The sequence below is a fragment of the Mandrillus leucophaeus genome, unplaced genomic scaffold, assembly GCF_000951045.1.
Source record: "Mandrillus leucophaeus isolate KB7577 unplaced genomic scaffold, Mleu.le_1.0 Scaffold56, whole genome shotgun sequence".
Classification (NCBI taxonomy): Eukaryota; Metazoa; Chordata; class Mammalia; order Primates; family Cercopithecidae; genus Mandrillus; species Mandrillus leucophaeus.
The window spans coordinates 4,026,914-4,053,693 of record NW_012106030.1 but is presented as its reverse complement, the minus strand read 5'-3'; the positions used below and the strand labels follow the sequence as shown (position 1 = coordinate 4,053,693).

General features: G+C 40.2%; 1 long non-coding RNA gene across 2 annotated transcripts in view; it reads right to left on the bottom strand.

The window, feature by feature from the left end:
- Window positions 1–26,780, bottom strand: part of LOC105552489 — a 562,990-nt gene that overhangs the window by 127,189 nt on the left and 409,021 nt on the right. For both annotated transcript variants that reach the window (XR_001008022.1, XR_001008021.1), the window contains exon 8: window positions 2,851–2,995. This is a non-coding gene — a long non-coding RNA (uncharacterized LOC105552489). The remainder of the gene's footprint in view (window positions 1–2,850; window positions 2,996–26,780) is intronic.

Sequence of the window (26,780 nt, the reverse complement as noted above, 5' to 3'; positions counted from 1 at the left end):
GCCCATGTTTTGCCAGATCCACAAACTAGTAAACATTTCACAAAAGGTAGATCACAAAAGCGAAAAAGCACCTGCAGGAACCACTATCCCTATAACCTTTCTCGTCCCTCTTTCCCCTTCAAGTTTGATGATTTGGCAGTTCTGGAACTCTTCCGAGAGAAGTCAAGACTCACTCTGCCAGCCCCAGCTGTTCAAAGCTCAGCCCAATCTGTTCCATATAGTTGGCTGTATTCTAACAATAATGTGGCTACAGTTCACCTTCATTTGCTGCAAAGATCATTAACTATCCCTCAGAGAGATACAGTATTAAAGAAAGAGAGTGCTCGAGGCATAATAAATGGAAGTTCCTGGGTAACATAGTTCAAAAGAGGTAGGATGATGCCAGCAAGGCCACCTGACAGTTCCTATAGCCAGAGAAAAGGGAAGAAAACAGGGGCAGGAAGGAGGCAAAATCAGAAAGAGAAATAAGAAAAGTCAATGTGCCTGGCAAGAGTGTATGTTCATGTGAGCAGAAAATAGAGGAAAAACAGAACATTTGAAATAAAGACACAAGGACATTTCATGTTAAGTCACAGTGGTGACATGATCCTACTTGTCTGGCAGCTCAAACATTCTATGACAGAGGTAGAAGTGAATTTGGAAGGAGAGTGAGAGCAGAGAGAATGAATTACAATCCTATACAGGAAGAATGCAGGATCCCAGACCTTTTTTAGTACCGTAAAAGATAACTGCATTAAATGAAACCTGTATTTAAATCATGCATCTGACCTCCCATTCAAAAAACTGCTGAATTGCAGTGTAGAGTAGGCGTGTTTCTTCATTCAACTCATACATTCAGTTATTAAAGTCTTGCATTAGCCTTATTTGAGTCTTTTTCTCCAACCACTCCCTCTTTTTCCCCCAATAAGCCAGCCCTGTGAAAACACCCAGTGATCAGAATGGCCACTTCATAGGAAGTTCTGCATGTTTAATATAAACACCTGGGAGTTCTTCAGTTGATAATGACAGCATCAAAGTCCGTACTTGTTGTGAGTGAGTTGTAACTGTTATATTAATCCAAACTAAATTCCAGTCAATAACGGAGAGAGAACTAGTGGCTAAATGGGAGTTCTAGTGGCAGACTTCATTGTCTTAGGATTCACTTTCTTCGGAAATTCACAGGGTAATATTACAAAACAAACAAACAACCAACAAAAACAAAGCTCCATACGTGACATCTTTACTATTTTCTTTACCTTCTTTTCCTTTGTTGAATCAATCCCTAGAACAATGGTTTTCAACTAGGGGCAAATTTCTCCCCCACAGAACATTTCTGGTTGCCACAGCTGGGGAGAGGAATTATGCTACTGGTATCTACTGGGTAGAGGCCAGGGGTGCTACCATATATTCTGCAATGCACTGGACAGCTTCTCACCATACTGAATGATACAGCCCCAAATGCCAGGGAACAGAGGTTGAGAAGCCCTACTGAGAGTCATTTCAGGTATCAAACTTCCTTTTTTGATATACAATATAGATTTTAGGAGTGGTAGAATGGGAGCTGTTTGTTTTGTTTTGAGCACGGCTCACTGCAGCCTCAACCTCCCTGGGCTCAAGCAATTCTCTCACCTCAGCCTCCTGAGTAGCTGAGACTACAGGTACATGCCACCATGCCTGGCGAATTTCTGTATTTTTTCTAGAGATAGGGTTTTACCATGGTGGTCAGCCTGCTCTCAAACTCCTGGGCTCAAGCCATCCTCCTGCCTCAGTGCTGAGATTACAGGCTTGAGCCACCATGTCTGGCTGGAAGCATTTTTAAGTAACATTCTGTTATCATTAAAATACTTTCTCTCCACAAGGTAATAACACTTAACATAAAAGGAAAGGAAGGCAGGCAGCAGAAATTTAAAATGAACTTAAAATCACTATGGAACCCTGGTAAATCCCAATATAGCACCAAACTTTGCACAAGCCTTCAACCAGTGATTTAATTATTAAAATGCTTCCCATTGCCAAAAAAAAAAAAATCCACTATAGTCCGATTCAATTTACCTAGGAGGATGCTTCAGAATATATCCACCCAAGACTGTGATGTGAAATTTGTATTTATAAAGAAGAAACACAGCCTTGGCCTCCTTTTATGAAGACACGCCCACAGGCACACCCACTCATACCAAAACCAGAGGACTCTATGTTCAATTAAATTGGCTCTATGTGGCCAGGGACGGTGGCTCACGCCTGTAATCCCAGCACTTTGGGAGGCTGAGGCGGGCGGATCAAGAGGTCAGGAAATCGAGACCACGGTGAAACCCCATCTCTATTAAAAATACAAAAAAAATTAGCCGGGCGCGGTGGCCGGCGCCTGTAGTCCCAGCTACTCCAGAGCCTGAGGCAGGAGAATGGCGTGAACCCGGGAGGCGGAGCTTGTGGTGAGCCGAGATCGCGCCACTGCACTCCAGCCTGGGCAAACAGAGTGAGACTCCGTCTCAAAAAATAATAATAATAAAATAAATAAATAAATAATAAATTGGTTCTATGTAAAAAGTCTCTAGGTAACACTTAAATTGGCATGAAACAAAATAATTCATCTGAGGTAGGGAAAGGGGAAGAGTTAGAAACGTCTTCCTGAAGGAAGACAGACAATTCCCCCAGCCACACCTGGAAACTCAAGAGCAGCCTTTGATGTAGTCATCTGTCTTCAGCCCAAAAGCTCTAGGGAGTTGACCTAACATTTACATGGCTTGGTAAAAAATAATTTGCTCTGAGGTAATTTAGTGTAAGCTCAGGTCATGGCCTGAACTTGCCAAATAAACAGAACCGCCCGGGATTCTTTCCAGTGGCGCTAGCCTCCAGACTGATGAGCTTGCTCACCTGGCTGGCTCCCTTCTTCCCATTGATCCTCACTCATTTCCTCTGGGTTTTCCATGCGTGTGGCAGGCTTCGGGCAGGGCTACATGCTCGGGCTCTTTGGCTTTGCTGGATTCCTCTTGGCAGTCACACTTGGACTCCACGGCTCCTGGGAAGGAAGAGAGAAAAAAGGAGGTGCAGTCTTGAACGGGGATAGAGCTGTGACCTCCCAGCCCAAAAAGAACATGTTTTGCCTTGCCGGGATGGGGAAACAGCTTTTGAAGTCTAGCCCAGGCCTCCCTGGTGCAGATCATCTACTAGCTATTGTTCCAGCACAGATTTCCACTCTACATAATAGAGACACAATGACAAAGGGATTCATTCACTGACTCTTTATTGAAGGCTCACTATACTCAAGGTACTGACAGCGGTGGAGAACATACTGGGGAAAGGCAGGCATGTGTCCTCAGAGTAGAAGAAAATATCCAAAAAGAAATTTTTATGTAAACAGACTTTGGGCTAAATGTTTCCTGATATGTGAATAGAATATAAAATATGAATTTGGTAACTTAATTGTTGAAACTGTCCATGTGTAATTTAGAAGAAAAACAGAGATCTAGTTTTGGTAGAATCCTAGCCACTCTCCAGATCCAATCCCAAAGCTGCTTTTGTAAACCACTGTTGGCAGAATTTCTCACCTTGGTGATAGAGATAACACCAGGTTATTAATCTGTGGTTTCAAAAAAGAGAAAAATGAGTGGCAGGAGTACTGGACCATTTTTTATTAAAACCAGGTCAATTAAGGGAACCTTTACTAGCCAATATGCTTATACCCACTGGAATGCGTTAAAAAACCAAAATCCTGTCCAATTCAATCCCAGAAGAAAAACATGCAGAGAACAGCAATATTCAGCAATGAGTACTGAAAGTATTTTCAAGTCTAGGCAGAATTCTAGAAATTACTAAATTAACCAGTGATGTTGTGTTGAACAGAACTCTCATCCTGAATATAATTATATTAAAACTTCTGACGATTTCTTCCCTCAACGTGCTATCCTCGGGTTATAGGAGGTTAGGGTAAGAAAGAAGGACATATGGATGGGACAAGGAGGAAGGGAAGAAAATACTCACAAAAAACCATATTCACAATTCAGCAGTTTTGTACAATGACAGATCATTCATGTACTATTTTTTACTCATGAAACTAAATTCATTCATTACTCAACATTTACTAGGTTTATTGAATAAATTATAGAAATGTAAATCACAAAATGAATTACATAACAAAATGTTGGTTTTTATTACATGCCAAGATTAATGTATTTTCTCCTCATGTAAATTTTCCTGGAATAAATACAAAGTTGATCATAATACTTTCAAATCATCTTCCAGTTTCCCTGAATTAGAAAACACTATGAACAATGTATTCAGGGGTGTGTGTGTGTGTGTATGTGTGTATTTTTGGCATCATGCTCATATAATGTTTTGGCACCATGTTCTTTCATCTTACAAAATCATGTTTCATCTATCATTTACTAAACAAAGTTAACAATTGGAATTAAGTTGCTTAACTATAGTAACCAGTGTTAAGGAAGTTTTATTTACTTAAAAACATATTTTTCTGAACAAATATGGTGAGCACTACAGTTCTGTGGGTTGCCTTGGAGAATGTAAATAAATGCTACCAGTTGATACCTGTCAATTACAGTCCTTATGTAGTTTGTGGCACTTGTAATTTACAATAGGAAAATCATTCATTTTCCTAATGATCATGGACAAGTCTGCTGAATTTTTTATAACGTAATTGAAGAGACAGTAAGTCAAAACATCTTCATTCTTCTCTTAGCCATCTGCAAGGTTTCTTATAGGCACAAAACATCATGTCAGGTCATTTTTATGAGTTTCCCAGGACTTATAAGTTATTTAGACATGAGTGTTTTACTGTCCTAACACAAAACTCTAAATGTGCAAATTTAAACAAACAGAGGAAGTCACCACATGGATGTACCATGCTCATGGATGATGGCCCACAAAAAAAGTTGGGAGAAGCAGTGATTTGGGCACATAGGTAGTGATCAAAGAGATATAGTCTAGTAGAATGGCAGAAAAATCAAATTTCCCCAAAAAAGTAATATGACAATGACATAGAAGCAAAATGGTAGAAAACTTTCCATTCCATTGGGTGATAGTAAGCAGCTCAGTCTTTTTCCCACTGTCTCAGTATGGTTAAAGCCTGGATACAGATGGGGCATGTTAGACTACCTATTGGCTACTATGCTCACTACCTAGGTGATGGGATCTGTACTCCAAACCTCAGCATCACACAATATTCCCATGCAACAAATCTGCACACGTACCCCCATATTTAAAATAAAAGTTTTTGAGGCCAGGCACAGTGGTTCATGCTCCCAGCACTTTGGGAGGCTGAGGCAGGTGGATTATCTGAGGTCCGGAGTTGGAGACCAGCCTAGCTGACATGGTGAAACCCCTATCTCTACTAAAAATATAAAAATTAGCTGGGCGTGGTAGTGCATGCTTGTAATCCCAGCTACTTCGGAGACTGAGGCAGGAGACTTGCTTGAACCCGGGAGGCAGAGGTTGCAGTGAGCTGAGATCGCACCACTGCACTCCAGCCTGGGCAACATAGCAAGACTCTGTCTAAAAAAAAAAAAAAAAGAAAAAAATAATAAAAATCAAGTAAAAGTTGAAAAAATAAAGAACTAAAACCTGATGTGGAAAATGCCTATATCTAACCCAAATCTATCAAGCTAACCAGAAAAAGGAAGAAGACAAAGCAGCAGCAGCAGCAGCAGCAGCCGCCGCCGCTGCCACCACCACCACCACCACTGCTGTCATCCTCTAATTTTACACAATAATAAATGAAGACTGGTGGGGGGAACCCTCAGAGGTGGTAGCATTTCCTTCTCAGGTAAGCCAAGCTGGTTACAGGGATCAGTGTTCCTAGCTGTGAGTTAATGACAGTTTTCATTCCTTTTCATACTCTAGGCATTTGAGCACCTTTTCTCTTGGGCCCTCCCTGCCCGCTTGGCCTACCCAACCTTATTATTCATCCTTTAAAAGACTTAGCTCAAATTTCTGTTCATAACCACAGGAGGAATTACTCCCTCCCTCCTCTGTGGCCTTACAGAACTTTTCATTCTGCTAGTGTAGCACTTCTCACACTGCAGGGGCTAACTGGGTACACAACAGTTTCTGCCACCAGAATCCAAATGCTTGGAGGACAGATTCAGCATCTTATCTACCTTTTATCCTCAGGGTGTAGCAGAGTGTCTGGTATATAGTAGGCGTTCAATAAATATCTGTTGAATAAGTATGTGAGTGAATGAAGAAGCATTTAAATTACCCCAAATACTAAAAGAAAAAGACCAGAATGAAAATAATCTAGTTTGTATATCTTAGCCCTCCAATCATTACACTTAAAAGAACTCTAAAGACAAGATATTTTTAAATATAAAAAAAGTATCTTCCCAAATAGAAAAAGATAAACCATCCCACGTAATTTTCACAAGGACAGTGGACATTATAAATTACAGTCATAAAACTCTAGTCCTTTGTAACTTATGTGGTATTTCCTTTAGTTCTACTCTTTCATCTTTTCCAAGATTTGTTTTTCCATCCTGAGTGCTTCAAGCTAAAGAAAAAGATGACACAGGGACACCTATGTATATAGACACAAAATCTCTCACTTTCTCCAAACATTTTGGGTCACTATGCTCAGTTAAAACATTAAATTCCTGGAAAGGTACACAGAGTTCCTAACCATTCCAAATGACTAAAATCTACTTTCTCATTATGCCTTGAGTTATACTTTACAACTACAGTCCTGAAAATTGTGGACTACTTGTAATTAATGAGAAAATATGAGAGGCTTGGAAGTAAATACACACACATAAAAATATTTTCTAAATCAACTAAAGCCAAAGTCAAGGTTCTTAGGGAGCCACCAGTTACTAACATATCAGGCTCCGAAGCAGCACTGGAGAGTGGCTGTGGAGCCAGAGGACCTGGATTGGAACCCACACTAGCTTTGGGACCTTGGCAAGTTATGAATCTTCTTGTGCCTTAACCTTTTCATCTTTAAATGAAAAAAAAATGGTGCCTTCCTCATAAGAGTATTATGCAGAGTGAAAAAATTAATGCAGGTAAGCAAATAGAAGCATATGTGGCATACATTAAGAATTTAATAATGGTTAGAGTTAATATTATAGAATCACCTTCATATGTCCTTCTCTTTTAAGTTATTTCATTAGTAGGACATTCCAGAAGATGAGAAAATACTTCTCCTGAGCCAATCTCTGCCATAAGGTCACTGTCATTTGGGGCACATGTCATAGATGGAAGTGTAACAAACCTGACCCTGGAGTATTATTTTCCAATCAGACAAGAAATCATAGTAGGCATGAGAAATAATAATTCCATTAACTACACTTACATTGGTTTTGCTAACATCCATATGAACGCACACAGAAAAAACCTTTTAGAGCCACATATAACAGAGTAATCAAGGAACATGCTATGCTGCTTATTAGCAAGATGTTCAGGCCCAGGTGACTTGCCACTCTGAGCTGGCTTCCTTATCTGTACAATGGCCATAGTCATTGTCACAATCATTGTAATTAGTCCATTCTCACACTGCTAATAAAGACATACCCAAGACTGGGTAATTTATAAAGGAAAGAAGTTTAATGGACTCACAGTTCCACATGGCTGGGGAGGCCTCATAATCACGGCAGAAGATGAAGGAAGAGCAAAGGATGTCTTACATGGCCACAGGCAAAGAGAGAATGAGAGCCAAGGGAAAGGGGAAACCCCTTATAAAACCATCAGATCTCGTGAGACTTGTTCACTACCATGAGAGCAATAGGGGGGAAACCGCCTCCTTGATTCAATTATTTCCCACTGAGTCCTTCCCACAACACATGGGAATTATGGGAGCTACAATTCACGATGAGATTTGGGTGGGGACACAGCCAAACCATATCAATCATCTTCACCATACCTAATGCTATTGGTAAACCTTAAACCTGATAGTATGTACGAAAGCACCTAATAGACAGTTCATCCATGTTACCTTTACATTTTTATTCCTCCTCATTCCTGTGTAACTTTGTGAGCTTGCTGTGACTCTCTTCGGTTTTCCAAGAGACTCTCGTTACTTTCTCTACCACCTAGATTAGATTGGGTCTAAGGGAAGAAAAAGTATACGTACACTAAAAAAAGCAAAACAACTTCTTGTTTCTGAAAAAGCCAATCAAACATTTCTAATGGATAAGTTCCCTATTTGGTAAATCAAGAAAACCTATCATAGTAAGTATGTGAAGAGGCCAAGTAAGAGCAGATAGTTACCACAAAACTACATAAAGATGACAGATTATGGAATATGCAATGTTAGGATCAAGTTTGCTGTAAAGGGAACAAATAGTGGCCTCTTTGCCTGAGTTTGGACTGAGCACACAAAGGGAAATAAAGGCACAATATGAATGCTGATTTTTCACTTTGGTAACAGATGGTGAGCAATGTCTATGAACACTGGATTTTACATCCTCCTAGATATTTCCACAGGATTAGATAAGACCAAAAAACATTATATTGAGCATAAGAGTAATCCAATAAAAATCCAATTTTATGTTCTCTCTCCTCTTCACAGCTGAACAACCTGTTAAAATTAAAGAATGGACAACTGCCTGAAAAATGTGTGTGTAGCCCTTTTTATCTGTTAAATTTAAAATAGCTTATTTGTATCCCAAATATTTAAAAGTATCATTGTGGGCCAGGCACGGTAGCTCACGCCTGTAATCCCAGCATTTTGGGAGGCCAAGGCAGGCAGATCACGAGGTCAGGAGATGGAGACCATCCTGGCCAACATGGTGAAACCCCGACTTTACTAAAAATACAAAAATTAGCCAGGCATGGTGGCGGGTGCCTATAGTCCCAGCTACTCAGGAGGCTGAGGCAGGAGAATGGCATGAACCCGAGAGGCGGAGCTTGCAGTGAGCCGAGATCACGCCACTGCACTTCAGCCTGGGTGACAGAGCGAGACTCTATCTCAAAAAAAAAGTAGCCTTGTGGTCAAAGTGTTTCGATAATAAGTAATAGGAAAAGAAGAATTCACCATCTAACTAGATGACAAGGAAAGGGAGAAATGCTTGAATTCCAAATAGCCTGTTTACGCACTGCAAATTCAAATTAGCCACCATAATTAGTTCAAGAAACAGAACTACATTTCTGACCCTGAAAGATATCACATGGTATCACAGATGAAAACAAAAGTCAGTATGTTTATACACATTTTACCCTGTAAGAGTCTAGGGTTCAGAGGCATGATGTGATTTGACAAATTTCACATTGCTAATAAATAAAGCACTGGGGTTTGAACCCAGAGTTTTCTAAATCTAGTGTCTCCCCTCCCCATCACAGAATGCCTCCTCTCAGAGTACACATCTGACAAAGGACTGGGTGTGGAGGCCATTATTGAAAAGACAGATTGGAGTCAACTAGTAGAGATGAGATCACTGGGTCTCTGCTTTTTAGCCTGCAGGCGTATGGAACCATTAAAACTGTTTATGAGGAAAATAATATGTCAAAGGGGAACAGAAATATCATCTGTGTAGACAGATAAAATTTAGGAAAAGAACTGAAAGCTTTTTCCCTCTTACAGGGATTTCTGGTCAGATAGTGATCTGTTTGATTGATAGATTCAGATACATTGTTCAGTGTAAGAGTTGTCAAGTCGCTCTTTCCAACTTTCCAAAATTTCCAGGATACATCATATTTATAATAACAATCTCTTGTATGCAGACATCATCTCCCACAAAAAAACCCCACTCTCCTATATTGTGACAATCCAAGATCAGTTTTAATGAAACCCACTAAATGCACTAAAAAAGTAAAATATAATCATACTGATACTTACAATTTTACTCTTAGAAAAAAATGCATGGTACTCCTCATCTTCTTCAATACAATCCACAAAAACATATTCATGGATAACTAAATTCCATAATATCCTCTAAAGAAATTAACTATTTCAGGTGGGAGGCAGTACTGAGGGCTAAGATACGATGAGTAAAAAACACTTCCTTGTTCCTCAATCTAAGAATTCACTTAAAAGGTATACTTGTTTATACATAGGTGGAAAGTTGAAGCACTTTTTAAAAAAAAAAGCGAGACCTAGTTACGATACAGTAATAATATGTGCTGTCCTTTGACAAGTATAAAATATAATATTCTAGCTTATGCCGATTTGGCATGTAAAAGGATAACCTAGAACACCACCATCAAAAAATACAAATGCCTAGCTAGCAATCTAGGCCAGAAAAAAATCTAAAAGAAAAAGCTGTCACATGATGTTAGCTATAAACCAGAACAAAAATGATTCACTCCAGGAATGGTGTTTATGTTGGAAAGGTATATAAGGTTATAAACAAGTTTTATTCAGTTGGTTCCATACCAATGCAAAGCTTCATGCCTTAAATGGCTTCATGTATTGCTCATCAGGAGCCAATTACAGGTCTACAAATGTGTTTATTTTAAAATGAGAACAAGGACGGTCTGGCTTATTGTTTGTTCATCTTTCTAGAAAACAAGTTTCCACGTAAATCTTTCTAAGGGAACACATCTACCTTCCAAGTATAGGTTTGTTGGCTTTCATAAGCCCCTAGATATTTTTTCCTACATTTCTTCTGAAAATACACAAACTACCAACAGAGGCCTATGTTAAAGAGAAGCAACTAAACACTTGCTGAGTTTGAGAGATCGGCATTAGAAGGACAAATATAATTCTGTCTTCAGAGAATACCTACATACATTCTGATCTGAAGATCCCATTTTTAAAGCTTCCAAAAGAAGTGAATCCAAAAGCAACAACTATTCTTGAACTCAGTTTAGAAGATTTTTTTGTTTTGTTTTGTTATAGAGTCTCCTTTCCAAAGATCGGATAAAAGACAATAAAAAGACATGTCTTGACCAGGGGTGGTGGCTCACACTTGTAATCCCAGCACTTCGGGAGGCCGAGGCAGGTGGATCACCTGAGGTCAGGAGCTCGAGACCAGTCTGGCCAACATGGTGAAACCTAGTTTCTACTAAAATTATAAAAATTAGTCAGGCGTGGTGGCGGGCGCCTGTAATCCCAGCTACTCGGGAGGCTGAGGCAGGAGAATTGCTTGAACGTGGGAGGCAAAGGCTGCAGTGAGCTGAGATCATACCACTGTACTCCAGCCTGGGCAACAGGGCAAGACTCCCTCTCAAAAAAAAAGAGACATGTTTACTTCAGTTTCTTCAGTTGCTTTCATGAGGAAACTGACCCTTACCACTCTCCTTCACAGGATGGGGGAGAACAGTCAGAGTCTAGAAAACCTATGTGCTTTGGGTATTGAGCATGTCAATGAAAATGAGCAGTCTTGAATAACATAAGATATTCTTTAGGTTACATAAGACACAGATATTATAATCCCTAATCAGACAACTGAACTATGGACAGTTCAGTCCAAAATCTTATTTTATATATAAGAATCTGAAGTACACAAACATCAAGTTACTTTACCACATTTACTCAGTTGCAAAGCCAAAAAGAGATCTCCAATCTTGACTCCTGATGAAATTTTTCATTATGTCACTGGAATGAATTTTTAAACTATGCCTACAATTTTTACCCTGACCACGAATTCACTTCTTTCTCATGGCTGGAGGTTAATAAATTGCTTTCAGAATTGATCAAGGTTTCTGATATTGCAGAGTATGTGTTCAGGGCTGGGCCAAGAGCAAGGCCTAGGAGAGATCAGGACACTGGTTGTTGTGATAGAGTGTGGCCCCTGCAGGGAGAGGTGCCATGTATAATGTACCATGGGCACACACACTAAGGAAAGGTGACTCTTCCATACTGGTTTCAACAAAAAACAGCTAAGAGAGCAATGAGAAAAAATGTAAAAGAAAACTCTTACTCTTTAATAAAGAGAATGCAAAAAAAAAAAAGGAGCAGTCGGGTGTGGTGGCTCACACCTGTAATCCCAGCACTTTGGGAGGCCAAGGCAGGTGGATCATGAGGTCAGGAATTCACGGTGATCAACCATGGTTGGCCAACATGGTGAAACCCCATATCTACCAAAAATACAAAAATTGGCTGGGTGTGGTGGTGTGCGCCTGTAATCCCAGCTACTCGGGAGGCTGAGGCAGGAGACTTGCTTGAATGTGGGAGGTGGAGGTTGCAATGAGCTGAGATTGTGCCACTGCACTCCAGCCTGGGCGACAGAACAAGATTCCATCTCAAAAAAAAAAAAAAGAGCAACACTATTAGGAAAGAATTACCTCTGCTACATTAGAACAAGGCAAGGATGATGGAAGATACAGAAAGCTTTCCCTTACCTAAGTTCCAGGCAGAACTAGATAGAACAGAAACTTGGAGCAGAGCTATTGCCAAAGCCCTGAGCTCAGGTTAAAGGAAACTGTCACTGTTCCACTTCTCCTTTGAGTTTCAGATTTGGTTTCCCAGGATGCCATTGTAAAAGAGTCCAGTAATGGGGAGAAAACAAATTCCCAGCTCCCACAACCTACAACAATTGAAACTAGTTATTTAGGATTCCCAGAAAGGATATTAAAAACAAAAAAACAAACAAACAAAAAAAACTCACTTGTTTATCCTTGCAGGTTAGTTAGGTGAATAACCTCAGTTGACTACCATGAATGAAAATAGTTAAGCAAGAAGGATACAAATAGGGATCTTGCATTTATTGTTTGTTGTTTACCAATTGCAATTTGGGGGACTTGAGGCGATTGTAGTTGATGGAAGTTAAGCAAGGAAGATGGTTGGTTTACGGCCTACTCTTGGCAATTTGGAAGTAAATGATAACCAATATTTACTCAGGCTACTAGTTGTATATGCTTTCTCCTCCTCTCTATCCGATGACACAAAGTAGTGAGCACTACATGGAGTGTGCCCCAAAATTTACAAATTGCACATGTATCGTATCTCATCTAAGACAACACCACAAGACAAAAGTATTCTTTCATCATTTGACAAATGATAAAGGGAGAATTCAGGGAGTTCCAAATTTTCCCAGTGCTCACTAGCTAATTGGAAGAGGCTGGATTGTAACATAGAGTTTCTGACACCAAATGTCCTGAGCCACGTGTACTCACTTAAGTTAATATCTTATCTCTCATTCTCCTTTCCTTTGCTCACATATAAAGAGCTGAGCAGAAGAGGTTTTTGAATGTTGGCTTTTAGGAGAATTTGTAGATTTCAACTCTCCGTTTTCTTCCTATGCCCAAATTATTATCGATAACATAGAGTTGGCATTATATGATCTTTTGGGTCTCTGGAGAGAAAAACCAATAAATAAATAAATAATCAATTTAATTCCGACAAATTGGTTGGAAATAAAACAAATATAGGCTTAGCATACATTTGGCAGGGTCGGGGAGGGGGTGGTGGGCAAGGAAATTTTAATAGTCTTAACTATCTTGGTTCTGGAGCTAAGAGCATCAAATCTCCAGTGGAAAAGTCAAACCTACTTTCCAATCAAATAATGAAGGCTTCCATGTTAACCCCTACACAAGAGATACAAAGAGAATGTATAGAGGGATCATTTTATGGATGTTATGGAAAGACAACACCTGTTCTTTGGACACTAGTGCCTTTGGTTACACCCAGGTTTTAAGGGGATGAATATACATCTTTTTGGGAGATTTAAAAAAAAAATCAGAAAATTATAATATTCTTTTGCCTCCCAAGAAAAACAATCTTTAGATAATTGGGATTTGATGAGAGTGGGGGAACTCTGCAAATCTTATGCCATTATGAGCATGCGATAATTAGCATTCAGACTGTTAAAGTTATGAAGCGATCCCTTTGCTGCGTGATTCAGAGGCCTTGGTTCCCTACTTTCAGATTAAAATGAAGACTGAAAGACTAAACTTCAACTATGTCTGAATGTCTGTGGGCTGTTTTCCCCACAACTAACAACCTTATTTAAACTCCCAACTTTTAAACTGCTAAAAGCATGGAAACATTAATAATGGCCCTCCTTCAGTAAACCTCAACTTCCCCTCCTACTTGTACTTTTGACCAATTTACTGACTTCAAAGCAAGCAACAGCATCCTGTTCAGTTACTCAGTAGGACCTCTGTATCTTCACCCAACACCTTAAACCAAAAGAACACCAAAACCCACAAAAAAAGTCATGATCTCTACACTCCTCCTAGTCGATTGAAGGCAATTATGTAACCTCAAAGTTTTTGCTTTTATTTTTTATTTTTTCAGTTGCCATGGGAAAGACTGGGCAGCTCCATCTGCACAGGGTAATTACTGTCCTCCCAAAACACACTCACTCTCTCTCACACATACACACACACACAAAACCTGCAATGATATAAAGAAAAAGTAAACATAATTTTAAACATTTTCAAAGAGGCCAAAAAGGCGTTAAACAATCAATGTATTGCTTTGCTACTGGCAGAAATAAACAAAACAGCCATTTACTGTCAGGAAAACAGCATTTTCAGAGCTGAAGTAGTAATAATAGCAATTAATATTTCCTCAGAATTTAATATTTGTCAGGTACTGTGGACTAAGTATTTTACACAGATCATCTTATATAATCTCCATAAATGTAAATCTACAATTCCCATTTTTACAGAAAATAAACGAGGTTAAGAGAGGCTGAGTCACTTGCACAGGGCTGATTAGTAGTGGAGCCAGGATTCAAACCCAGAGCCCACAGTCTTGGTGCTCTCACTGTGCCCCTCGGTGCCTGCCTGCCCACAGCCTGTGTTATCATCACAGCTCGCTTCTGGTCTGGTCTAATGACCTGTTGAAGGAACTCAAATGATCACTCATCTCATCTACTGAAACTAAGAATAATTCAAAATATTTTGGGGTGTCAAAATGCCTATGACCAGCCTGAGCTGAGAACATGCCTCTACAAAAAAAAAATAAATTTAAAAAATTAGCCAGGCACAGTACTGTATGCCTGTGGTCCCAGCTACTCAAGAAACTGAGGTGGGAGGATCACTTGAGCAGCTGGGAGATCAAGACTGCAGTGAGCCATGATTGCACTGCTGTACTCCAGCATTCCAACATGGGCGATAGAAAGAGACCCTGTCTCAAAAAAAAAAAAAGAAAAAAGAAAAAAAAATGCATTTGACCACAGGCTGCACCAGTAACAATGATCTTATTTCATTATCCACAGTACAATATAAGTATGCCTATGTAACATTCAAATACTATGGCCTTTTCCATTTTCTTAATCAGTTTCAATTTCTCAGTGTTAACTCCTTAATTTAACACTTTTCAATAAAAATGCTATCTGCTAATGTGCATTGTGACATTAATTTTGAGTTTTACAAGATTTGTGAGCGCGGGGTAAGGATAAGAGATATTCAACTCTCATCTATTTTATTTTATTTTAGTATTCCCAAGGGAAGAAATATTTTTACTTTGGCTTCTTCATGAATTTAGGTAATTACTGAGATTCTTGCCATTTTTATATGCTGGATTTGATTCCCAATGATGGAAAGTGTATACAATTCCCAAAGAAATCTATGTTAATAGTATAGAGTTCGAATATTAAAAGAGATGAGGTGCTATCAGAAGCACAGCCTTGGACCAGGCCACCAACATGAATGGGTAGATCATTTAACAAGCCAACACATGCTAATAGAATCTTCTAAAGGGCTGGACACCTATCACAAGGTCCCCCTACCCACCTTGACTCTGTTTATCAAGGGAGGAATCCCGACACCATGGAGCCCCCAGGCCTCCCTTCCTCTATCAGCACGGCATGCCCGCAGTCACAAGCTGCCTGCGAGTTTGGTAAGACTCTGGCTCCAGTCCCTTGGCCTCATCTGACCCGTCTTTCTGCCGTATCACTCATCTCCTGGAAAGGAACATGTTTCCAAGTTTCTTCCACATCAGCAGTAGGAAAGGAATTTGCAGTCTTTGAGTATTAAGTGACCTGGGTAGAAAAAAGTCTTAGAAGGGAGGTGAGACTGAGGGGTGGGGAAGTACAATGAGATACTTTCACTTTGCCAAATTCCCATCCCTTTTTGTCCGTAGGCAATGCCAGAAGAGAAAGCCAAAAGGAGGTAGGAGGGTAAGTGGAAACAGCTCCTCCTCTTCCCTTGCACTTCCTGGCTGGTTATCTGTAAACATCTCTCTACCACCCTTCCCCACGCAGGGAGCCTGGGGAGATACACACACTTGCCTAACTGCTGGAGCCTCACCATCCACATTAGCTACCTCTCTAAGTCCTTGAGAAGCAGGGCAGGCACAGTGGCCAGGGTGGGGACAGGGTGGATCCACAGAAGCCCACCTGATGACCTTTCCATTAACAACCAGAGCTCTTGGGGCTGCCTCCCAGAGATAAGTAGGGGAGGTGTCTAGAGAAAGAAGAAAATAAAAATGTTTTCTTCCTTCCTTTCCCTCAGTCATACTTTAAACCTTCCTCTGGGCACTGCAGTAAAAAGAAGCAAGGAGGTGCACCCGGCTGGAGAGCAATCTCCAGGAGGCTAGATGAGCCGTCCTGTGTGTGGGAATAAAGGCAGACCAGAACAGAAAGCAGTGAGGTTGTGTTTCCAAAATCCCAGCTCCCAGACCTGTGGTCAGAGCAGAGTCAAATGTGAACTTGCCAGTGGCTCTCTTAATACATGAGGCAAAAAGTTAATGTCTGATGGACTGGAGCCCATGCCAAACTCCAGCTCAGTTGCCTCCCCACAGGGGACTAGTTCAAAGAAATGAGATCTAGTGGTGGTGAACAAGCCAAGTAAGTTGCAGGGAGGCCCCAGCTCACAGGTCTGACTTTGGAGCCCCTCCTCTGGGCTTCCCTAATACTCTATGCACAGCTCCTCCCCAGGTACTCACAGCCACCATTCACCCTTTATTCATCTGTCCTGTCTATGAAGCAAAGTTGAGGGCTGCCCTTTTCTGGACTTTACGTGCTTGGTACTGAATACACTAGGTCTGCGCTGTCTAATACAGTGGTCACTAGACACACGTGGCTCTTGAGCCCTTGAAATGAGTTCAGTCCAAACTGAGATGTACCTCAAGTTTAAAAAGGACAGTGGATTTCACAGACTTACTATGAAAAATACAGTTAAATACCTCAATAATTTTTATATTAATTAAATATTGAAATAATATTTTGGATCTATTAGGTTAAAGTATGTTATTAAAATTAATTTCACCTAATTCTCTTCATTTTTTTTAGCATGGCTACACATGTGTCTTATATTATATGTCTATTACACAGTATTGTTCTGGGTATTCCATGAGGGAAGGAGGGAGGGAGGGAGGGAGGAAGGAAGGAAGGAAAGAAGGAAGGAAGGAGGGAGTGGGGCAGAGGGGGAAGGGAGGGAGGGAAGAAGGAATGAAGGGAGGGGGGCGGGCAGGCAGGCAGACAAGAGAGAGAAAGAAAGGAGTGGGGAGAGGGATGGAGGAAGGAACAACAAGAGAAAGAGAAAGTTGACTGGAGATCAGTATGAATGCTTTTAAATCAACATATAGTAGAAATGGTTTTAAAGAAGTGAGGTTATTTTCAGAAATAATTTTTGTATCTAGAACTACATTTCATTCTGAATCATTTACTGTGAGAAAATGCTTACTAATCACCCAGGACTCCTAAAGGATGAGAGAGCAACAGACTGTCAGCCAGGCCACATCACAGAGGCCAAACTCAATCTTCAGTCCTCTGGTAAAGACTTGGGAGAGCAAAAGGGAATTGTCACTTGGAGATAAAACAATGAATCTGGAAACCCCGCAGTTTTCCAAACTTCTCTTTATCCTAAATGTAACAGTTCCCTCAGTTCAGCTGGTTAAATATGTTCTTTGAAACTGTTTTTAAACATACACAACCTTCCACCAAACATTTAAAGAAGCCAGGCGCAGTGGCTCATGCCTGCAATCCCAGCACTTTGGGAGACTGAGGCAGGTGGATCACCTGATGTCAGGAGTTTGAGACCAGCCTGGCCAATATGATGAAACCCTGTCTCTACTAAAAAATACAAAAAATAGCTGGACGTGGTGTCGCACGCCTGTAATTCCAGCTACTTAGGAGGCTGAGGCAGGAGAATCACTTCAACCTGGGAGGCAGAGGTTGCAGTGAGCTGAGATTGCACCATTGCACTCCAGCCTGGACAAAAAGAGTGAAACTCTGTCTCAAAAAATAAAAATAAAGAATTAACACCAATCTTTCTCAAACTCTTTCAAAAAACTGAAGAAGATAAAACACTTTTCTGTCTTTTTTTTTTTTGAGACAGGGTCTTACCCTATTGCCCAGGCTGGAGTGCAGTGGTGCAATCTCTGCTCACTGCAGCTTCTGCCTCCTGGGTTCAAGTGATTCTCCTGCCTCAGTAGCTGGGACTACCGGTGCATACCACCATGCCTGGCTAATTTTTGTATTTTTAGTAGGGATGGAGTTTCACCATGTTGGTCAGGCTGGTCTTGAACTCCTGACCTCAGGTGATCAACCCATCTCGGCCTCCCAAAGTCCTGGGATTACAGGCGTGAGCCACCACACCTGGCTGGTAAGACACTTTTTAATTCATTCTGTGAGGCCAGTATTACCCTGATACCAAAGCCAGAAAAAGAAAGAAAACTACAGACTAATATCCTTTATAAACGCTGATGTAAAAATTCTCAACAAAATACTAGCCATCTGAATTCAGCAAAATATTAAAAGAATTATACACCACAAACAAATGAGATTTAGTCTTGAAATGCAAGGATGGTTTAACATAGAAAAATTGATATAATACGTAATGTTAACAGAATGAAAGACTAAAACCACATGATCATCTCAATGTGGTTGATTCAGAAAACGCACTTGGCAAAATTCAATACCCTTGCATGTTGAAGATACTCAACATACTAGAAAGAAATCTACCTCAATATAATAAAATTCATATATGAAAAAACCCATAGCCAACAACATAATGGTGAAAGACTAAAAGGATTTACTCTAAGATCAGAAATAAGGCAAGGATGCCTACTTTCACCACTTCTATTCAACATGGTACAAGAAGCTCTAGCCAGAGCAATTAGGCAAGAAAATGAAATAAAGGCCATCCAAATTGGAAAGGAAAAGTAAAACTATTTCTGTTTGCAAATGATATATGCAAAGACTCCAAAAGATGCCCCCATCCTGCACTCAAAAAATTATTAGAGCTAATAAATTAAATAAAGTAGCAGGATACAAAGCCAACATAAAAAAATAAGTTGCATTTTTATATACTAACAATGAACAATCTGAAAAGGAAATTACAAAAATGGTTCCATTTATAATGGCATCAAAAACAATGAAATACTTAGGAATTAATCAAGGAGTTAAGAGACTTATACAATAAAAACTATAAAACCTTTCTGAAAGAAATTTAAAAAGACATAAATACATAAAAATATATACCATGTTCATGAATTAGCAAATGTCATACTGATAAGATGTAAATACCACCCAAAGCAATCTGTAGATTCAACGCAATCTCTATCAAAATCCCAATGACGATTTTTGCAGAAATAGAAAAATCCATTCTAAAATCCATAGGGACTCTCAAAGGATCCTAAATAGCCAAAAACAATCTTGAAAAAGAACAAAGCTGAAGGATTCACACTTCCTGACTTCAAAACTTACTGCAAAGCTACAGTGATCAAAACATGGTGATACTAGCATAAAGAGAGAGAGATGCACCAGCAGAATAGAAAACCCAGAAATAAACCCTCACGTATAGTCAAATGACTTTTGACAAGGATGCCGAGACCACTCAATGGGAATGGGCAATGTTTTCAATAAATGGTGCCGGGAAAACGAAATGTCCACATGTGAAAGAATAAAGTTGTACTTTACATAACACCATATACAAAAATTAACTGAAAATGGAACAAAGACCTAAGCATAAGACCTAAATCTATAAATCTGTTAGAAGAAAATGGGACAAAAGCTTCATGTCATTGGATATGGCAGTTATTTCTTGGATATGATACCAAAGGCACAAGCAACAAAAGGAAAATAATACATAAATTAGACTTCATTTAATATTTTTAAATATTGTGCATCAAAAGACAACACAGTAAAACGGCCACCCACAGAATGGGAGAAGATATTTGCAAATCATATTTCTGATAAGGAATTCATATTCAGAATATATAAATAACACCTAAAAATTCAACAACACAACAAACAACCTAACTAAGAAACAGGCAAGGGAATTGAATAGATATTTCTCCAAAGAAGATATACAAATGGCCTATTATAAGCACATGAAGATATGTTCAACATCACTAATCACTAAGGAAATGCAATCAAAACTTTAAGATACCATCTCATGCCCATTTGAATGACTACTATCAAAAACTCAGAAAATAAATGTTGCTGAAAATGTGGAAGAACTGGAGCCCTTATGCACTGTTGGTTGGAATGTAAAATGGTACAGCCATTGTAGAAAACGGTATGGTAGTTGCTCAAAAAATTAGAAATACAATTACCACATAATCCAGTAGTTCCACTCCTGAGTATGTACCCAAAAGAAATGAAGCAGGGTCTTGAAGGGACATGAGTACACCCATGTTCATAGCAGCATTATTCACAAATACTAAATGTGGAAGCCACACAAGTGTCTGTCGATGGATAAATGGATAAGCAAAAATGTGGTATATATTAATATATACAATTGAATATGATTCAGCCTTAAAAAGGAATGAAATTCTGATACATGCTACAACAGGGATGATCCTTGAAGGCTAATTATGCTAAGTGAAATAAGCCAGTCACAAAAGAACAAATACTATATGATTCTACTTATATGAGATACCGAAAGTAGTCAAATTCATAGAGACAGAAAGTAGAATGGTGGTTTCCGTGGGCTGTGGTGGGAGGAGGGCAGGGGGAGTCAGAGTTTAATGGGTACAGAGTTTCAGTCTGGAAAGATCAAAAGTTCAAGAGATGGAGTATGGTGATGATTGCACAAAATGTGAAAGTATGTAATGTCAGCCGGGCGTGGTGGCTCACGCCTGTAATCCCAGCACTTTGGGAGGCCAAGGCGGGCACATCACGAGGTCAGGAGATCAAGACCATCGTGGCTAACACGGTGAAACTCCGTCTCTACTAAAAATACAAAAAGGTACCCAGGCATGGTGGTGGACGCCTGTAGTCCCAGCTACTCAGGAGGCTGAGGCAGGAGAATGGATGAACCCAGGAGGTGCAGCTGGCAGTGAGCCGAGATCATGCCACTGCACTCCAGCCTGGGCGACAGAACAAGACTCCAGTCTCAAAAATAATAAATAAATAAATAAATTAATTAATTAATTAATTAAAAAGTACATAATGTCACACAACCATACATGTACAAACAGTTAAGATGGTAAGTTCTGTGGCAGGTATATTTTACCACAATTTCCAAAAAAGAAAAGAAAGACAAGGAGGAGGGGGAGAGGGAGGGGGAAATGGAAGACCGGGAGAAAAGGAGGAAGGAGAGGAGAGGAGGAAAAAGGAGGAGAAAATCTGAGAAGAGTGAGAGGAAGGGGAAGAAGGTGAGGAGCCAGGGGATTAGAATGGGGGGATTAGAATGGCCTTGGGGTCATGAGAATGGGAATCCACACATGTACCTCTATGATTGCCTGGAAATGTTGACAGCGCAGGACGACTGCTCACTAAATGTCTCTATTACAACATTTTATCTTCCAATACTTGCACAACCTTTTCATTTTGCCACTTGAATTTGCAGGGAGATTCAAAAAAATAGACCGAGGGTGAGTACACAAATGAAAAAAAGACAAGGAGAATGTATGTGTACATGCTCTATTTTTTGTAAAAATTATAATTTCTTTCCATCCACCATCCATATACTTAGCCCCAACCTATCCTTACCTTGGCTAAAGTCAGGAACAACACCAAAATTAGTAATACTAAGAGCAAGCATATGCTTTCAGATGCTATAAATGTTATTTCTAAACGATCTGACAGGATAATAGTAACAATAGATATTATGTGGCAGGTATCTTGCAATCTACTTTAAAAATTACAATATTTTTACAGCAGTTTTGTATTAATGCCATTTCACAGATGAGACAACAGAGGCTAATAATTTTATCCAAGGACATAAGTAGATGAGATTTGAACCCCAGGTCTGGTAGACTGCTGGTAGTAAGGGCATATTTTGTAAATCGAGGCCATCTAAACAGGAGTAACATTGACAAATGAGAAGAAACAGAAGCGTCAGTGGAGGTAAGAGCAAACAGAAACTCACTAGCTAACCTGACTGCCAAGACATGATAACTGCACCGCACATAATGTCTGAAACCTAATGTGGGTTTGTTGTTTTTTCTTTGTTTGTTTGTTTGTTTGTTTGAGACAGAGTCTCACTCTGTAGCCCAGGCTGGAGTGCAGTAGCACGATCTCAGCTCACTGCAACCTCCGCCTCCTGGGTTCAAGCATTCTCCTGCCTTAGCCTCCCAAGTAACTGGGATTACAGGCACACACCACCATGCCCAGCTAATTTTTGTATTTTCAGTAGAGACGGGGTTTCACCATGTTGGCCAGGCTTGTCTTGAACTCCTGACCTCGTGATCCACCTGCCTCGGCCTCCCAAAGTGCTGGGATTACAGGCGTGACCCACCGCGCCTGGCCAACCTAATGTTTTAGGAGGGCTGAATGCCATGTCCCATGTCCCTTTGAAAGTCTTTTTTTTTTTTTTATCTCTAAATCTCAGCCTTATAAACAACAATCAAAAGAAAACAACTCAACCTAAGAAAGAGAAATTCTGGTTGGGCAAGAACGTTAATAATCCGCCTTCCTACAGGGTCATTTTCTCTAAGTTATATATTAAAGAAGTTACACAGGAAGAAGAAAAAATCAGAGGGTAAACAGAAAATTACTCCAGCAAATGTATTGACCTTTAATGAAGGGTAATTTCCTCAAAAGTATTTATGCTTTCTGAAGTACTACACTTTATGTAAAAGTAAAGCCGCAGTATAGAAAACATCATGAGAGAAATTGATTCTTAACAAATAGCTGTCAGGGATGGTTCACCTGAACCCACATTGTAATCCTAGATTGTAAGAGCAACTTGGTGAAATGGGACAGAAAACGCCCTCTGAAGCCGCAGACTCTGGAATCTGTTATACCCATTTCCAATCTCACCTAGAAATCCAGAAAAAAAGTCACTCTCAGACACATTACAGGATTAAAACTTTGCCTTCTTACGAGACGAACTACATGCATACTTGCCATTTGCTATGCTCTTCCATTTACAAGGTTTTTTTTTTTTTAAACAAACTTCTACATTTGACAACAAAGCGTTCTTACACACAACACTGCCCACCTGCTCATCTTTCTGTATCCATTTTTAAGTGCCTGGAAAACACAAGAAGGGGAAACAAAGGGCAAATGCCAGTCTGTGACCTCTGTCTGGACTTAGCCAAGCGTGATGTGTGAATCAGGTGTGTGGAATGGAAGTTTCCATAGCAACGAGACTGCCAGGCAGGCAGGGACTTCACACAGGCTTTCTACCAAGGTAATAGAAACAATGAGGCCACCTGAGGGACCTCAGCAAAGAGGGAGGCGGCAAAGTTCAGAGATCTCCAGCGACGGCAAGGACCTGGGTCTGCACTGACTTATTCCACACCCCCACCGCCCTGCTTTTGATTCTGTCCCGCCAGCTCCTTGAGATAATCTCTCATCTCTCTTTTTGGAAGGGAAGGGAGGGATAAATTAGAGAAGTCTCTAAAGAGAATTCCTTATGAGAAAAATGTAGAGGGGTCTACAAGAGAAGAGTTTTCTTTAAGTAGAAAAAAAGCAGCTCTGCGAGTCCAAACGTTCAGCCACATTGACAAATATCTGCCTGACAGAAGCACTTAACATTTTCTCTCAGCTTCTTTGATTTACCTTGCAATGTGCTCTTTGAGAACCCAGACCATAATGAAAAGATCCTGAGCTATAGTTTGTGTTTTATGGATGTTTAAAATTATATTTGCTATAGATAGATACTTTAAAATTATTCTAAACTTGTAGAAACATACATATTTTTTAAAGAGTTGGCTTTTTTAGTCCCATGACTTGGAGATAAAGTACACAATTTTAATGAAATCAAGGTTTATCTTGGTTAGCTAACTGAAAGAAGGTAATCTGAACACTAGAGCTATGCTGATATTATGGCTTCTGAAGCCATTTGCCTGACTTGAGACACGCAGATGTTAAAAAGACCCAGAACAAGGCTTCTGCATTTAGAACTAAATCATGGAAGACAGCAAACTCTGCTTCTCCCTTCTCCACCATTTTTAGGTTTGCTCTGGAAGAGGCCTTTGGATTCTTCCAGAACACTACTGCAGAGACTGAAGAAGAGAGAAGCACCTTACTCTATCGCACCTTATGCCATCAGCTAATGTCTCTACTGTAACAGATTGCAACAACTGTTGCAACAGTGAGCCTATCCTTCCCACTGCACCAGAGGAATTCTTCTAGGCTGCAGATTTGATCAAGTCACTCTCAGGCTCCCAGCCTTTCGAACGGTTCCTCACTGTGCTCTGGGCAGTGAAGATCTCTTAACCATGGCTTCCACAACCACACACGATCTGGCCTCAGCAGATTTAAGCTAAGGTGTCCTTAGCTTCATCCTGCAAACTTCCCCAACTTGCACTTCAGATTCCAGGCAAATTCAACTACTTTTAATTCCCCAAATATACCATTCCTCTCTCTGGCCTCTCACCTTTTATGTTACTGATTTCTGTAAAGAACATTCAAATCTTTCCCAGTATCTCAGCTCTGATATCACTTCCTCTAGGAAGCTGTAGCCCCTGGCACAATTTCACCCTTAAAGTCCTTCCTAGGGGCAGCCAACGCACACCGGGCATCACCCTACAGCCCTTACCACGTGAGACTGTAACTCTAACTGCTGGCTTTGCCTTTCTGATCCCCATCCAACTGGAACGGGGAGCAAGAAAAGGGCCTTGTTTACCTCTGTCTGAACTTGGGACCCAGTGCTTAGTAGATGGTCAGGCAAGATTTACCAAAAATGAATGAATGAGTGAATGAATGAATGAACAGAAGAGCAGGCAAATGGTCTCTGACCACAAACAGCGCTGACCACATCTGGGCCAGAGTCTCACAGGCCAGTTCTGCTGCTTACCAGTTTTGTGGCTTCAGGAAAGTTCCTTAGCCTCAGAGAACCTCAGATTCCTACTTGTAAATTGGTATAACAGCACTGTCCAAGATTATCACATGCATCAAATGAGGTAGTGTTTGAAAAATTCTTTGAGGAAAAAAAAAAAATTTTTTTTTTTTTATGAGACAGAGTCTCACTCTGTCACCCAAGCTAGACTGCAGTGGTGTGATCTTGGCTCACTGCAACCTCAGCCTCCCGGGTTCAAGTGGTTCTCCTGCCTCAGCCTCCCAAGTAGCTGGGACTATAGGTGTGCACCACCATGTCCAGCTATTTTTTGTATTTTTAGTAGAGAAGGGGTTTCGTCATGTTGGCCAGACTGGTCTCGAACTCCTGGCCTCAAGTGATCCGCCCACCTCAGGATTACAGGCATGAGTCACTGCATCCGGCCACTCTTTGAGAAAATTGTAATAAGTCTCTACATAGTAGCTCTTCCCAGTGGGAGGTTAAACAGGAGGGAGAAGAAAGAAGCTGGCATGGCTACCACAGTCAATAGGCCATGCATAGCACCTATTGACTTCCTTCTGAGAAGGAACTATGTCCTCCTCTTGCTCAGCTAGACATCCTTGTTATATACCATTTCCCATGTATATACCCCATTCATTTCTACCAGGCATTATTACTAATAATAATGGTTTTGGGGCTTTTGTTTACTCTCACTCCAATTGTTAAGTGCCCTCTCTTTCCTCATGCCCCATCTAGATCCTACCCATCCTCCCATATCTATAATAAATCTCCTCTGTATCTATAAAGCTGTCCTTGAGTCAATCAGCTCATACGCATCTGTCTCCTTCTGATCTCCTAGTGCATTAGGGCCCATATTTCACTATTCCACACTTTATTCTTTAAATATTTCACACACATATTCAGTACCAGCTCCCCTTTCCTAAAGGTGGGAGGATCTCACACAATCAGAGGAGCCAAGTCTAGAGAACTCGACCATGGGTAGTCTGGGTTATAAAGCATGGAGATTTGGCAGAGAAGGTGAGGGGCAAGAAATGTATAAGTCAGCAAATAACATTGATGAAGCCACCAAGAAAAACAAAAATATACAACGAGGAAATTAGTTGCCTAACAGTTTCTGATGACATCAAGTTTCTCTGGTAGAAATGCAAATCTATGAGATACCAACTCATACCAGTAAGAATGGCTATTATTAAAAAGACCAAAAAAAAAAAAAAAATGCTAGTGAGGTTGCAGAGAAAAAGGAACATCAATACGCTGTTGGTGAGAATATAAATTAGTTCAGCTACTCTGGGCAGCAATTTGGTGATTTCACAAAGAATTTAAAACAGAATTACCATTTGACCCAGCAGTCCCATTACTGGGTATATATCCAAAGGAATAAGGAATATAAATCATTTCACCAAAAAGACACATGCACTTGTATGGTCATCTCAGTGCTATTCACAATAGTAAAGACACGGAATCAACCTAGGTGCCTGTCAATAGTGAATTGGGTAAAGAAAATGTGGTACATATATACCATGGAATACTATGCAGCCATAAAAAAGGAATGAAATCAGATCCTTTGCAGCAATATGGATGTAGCTGGAGGCCATTATCCTCATCAAATTAACATAGTAACAGAAAACCAAATACTGCATGTTCTCATTTATAAATGAGAGCTAAACATTGAGTACACATGGACATAAAGATGAGAACAATAGACACCGTAGACTTTCAAGACTGGGTGGCGGTGGGGGGAATGGGGGAAACCAGGGAGACATGGACTGAAAAACTATCTATTAGGTACTGTGTTCACTATCTGGGTGACAGGATCATCCATATCC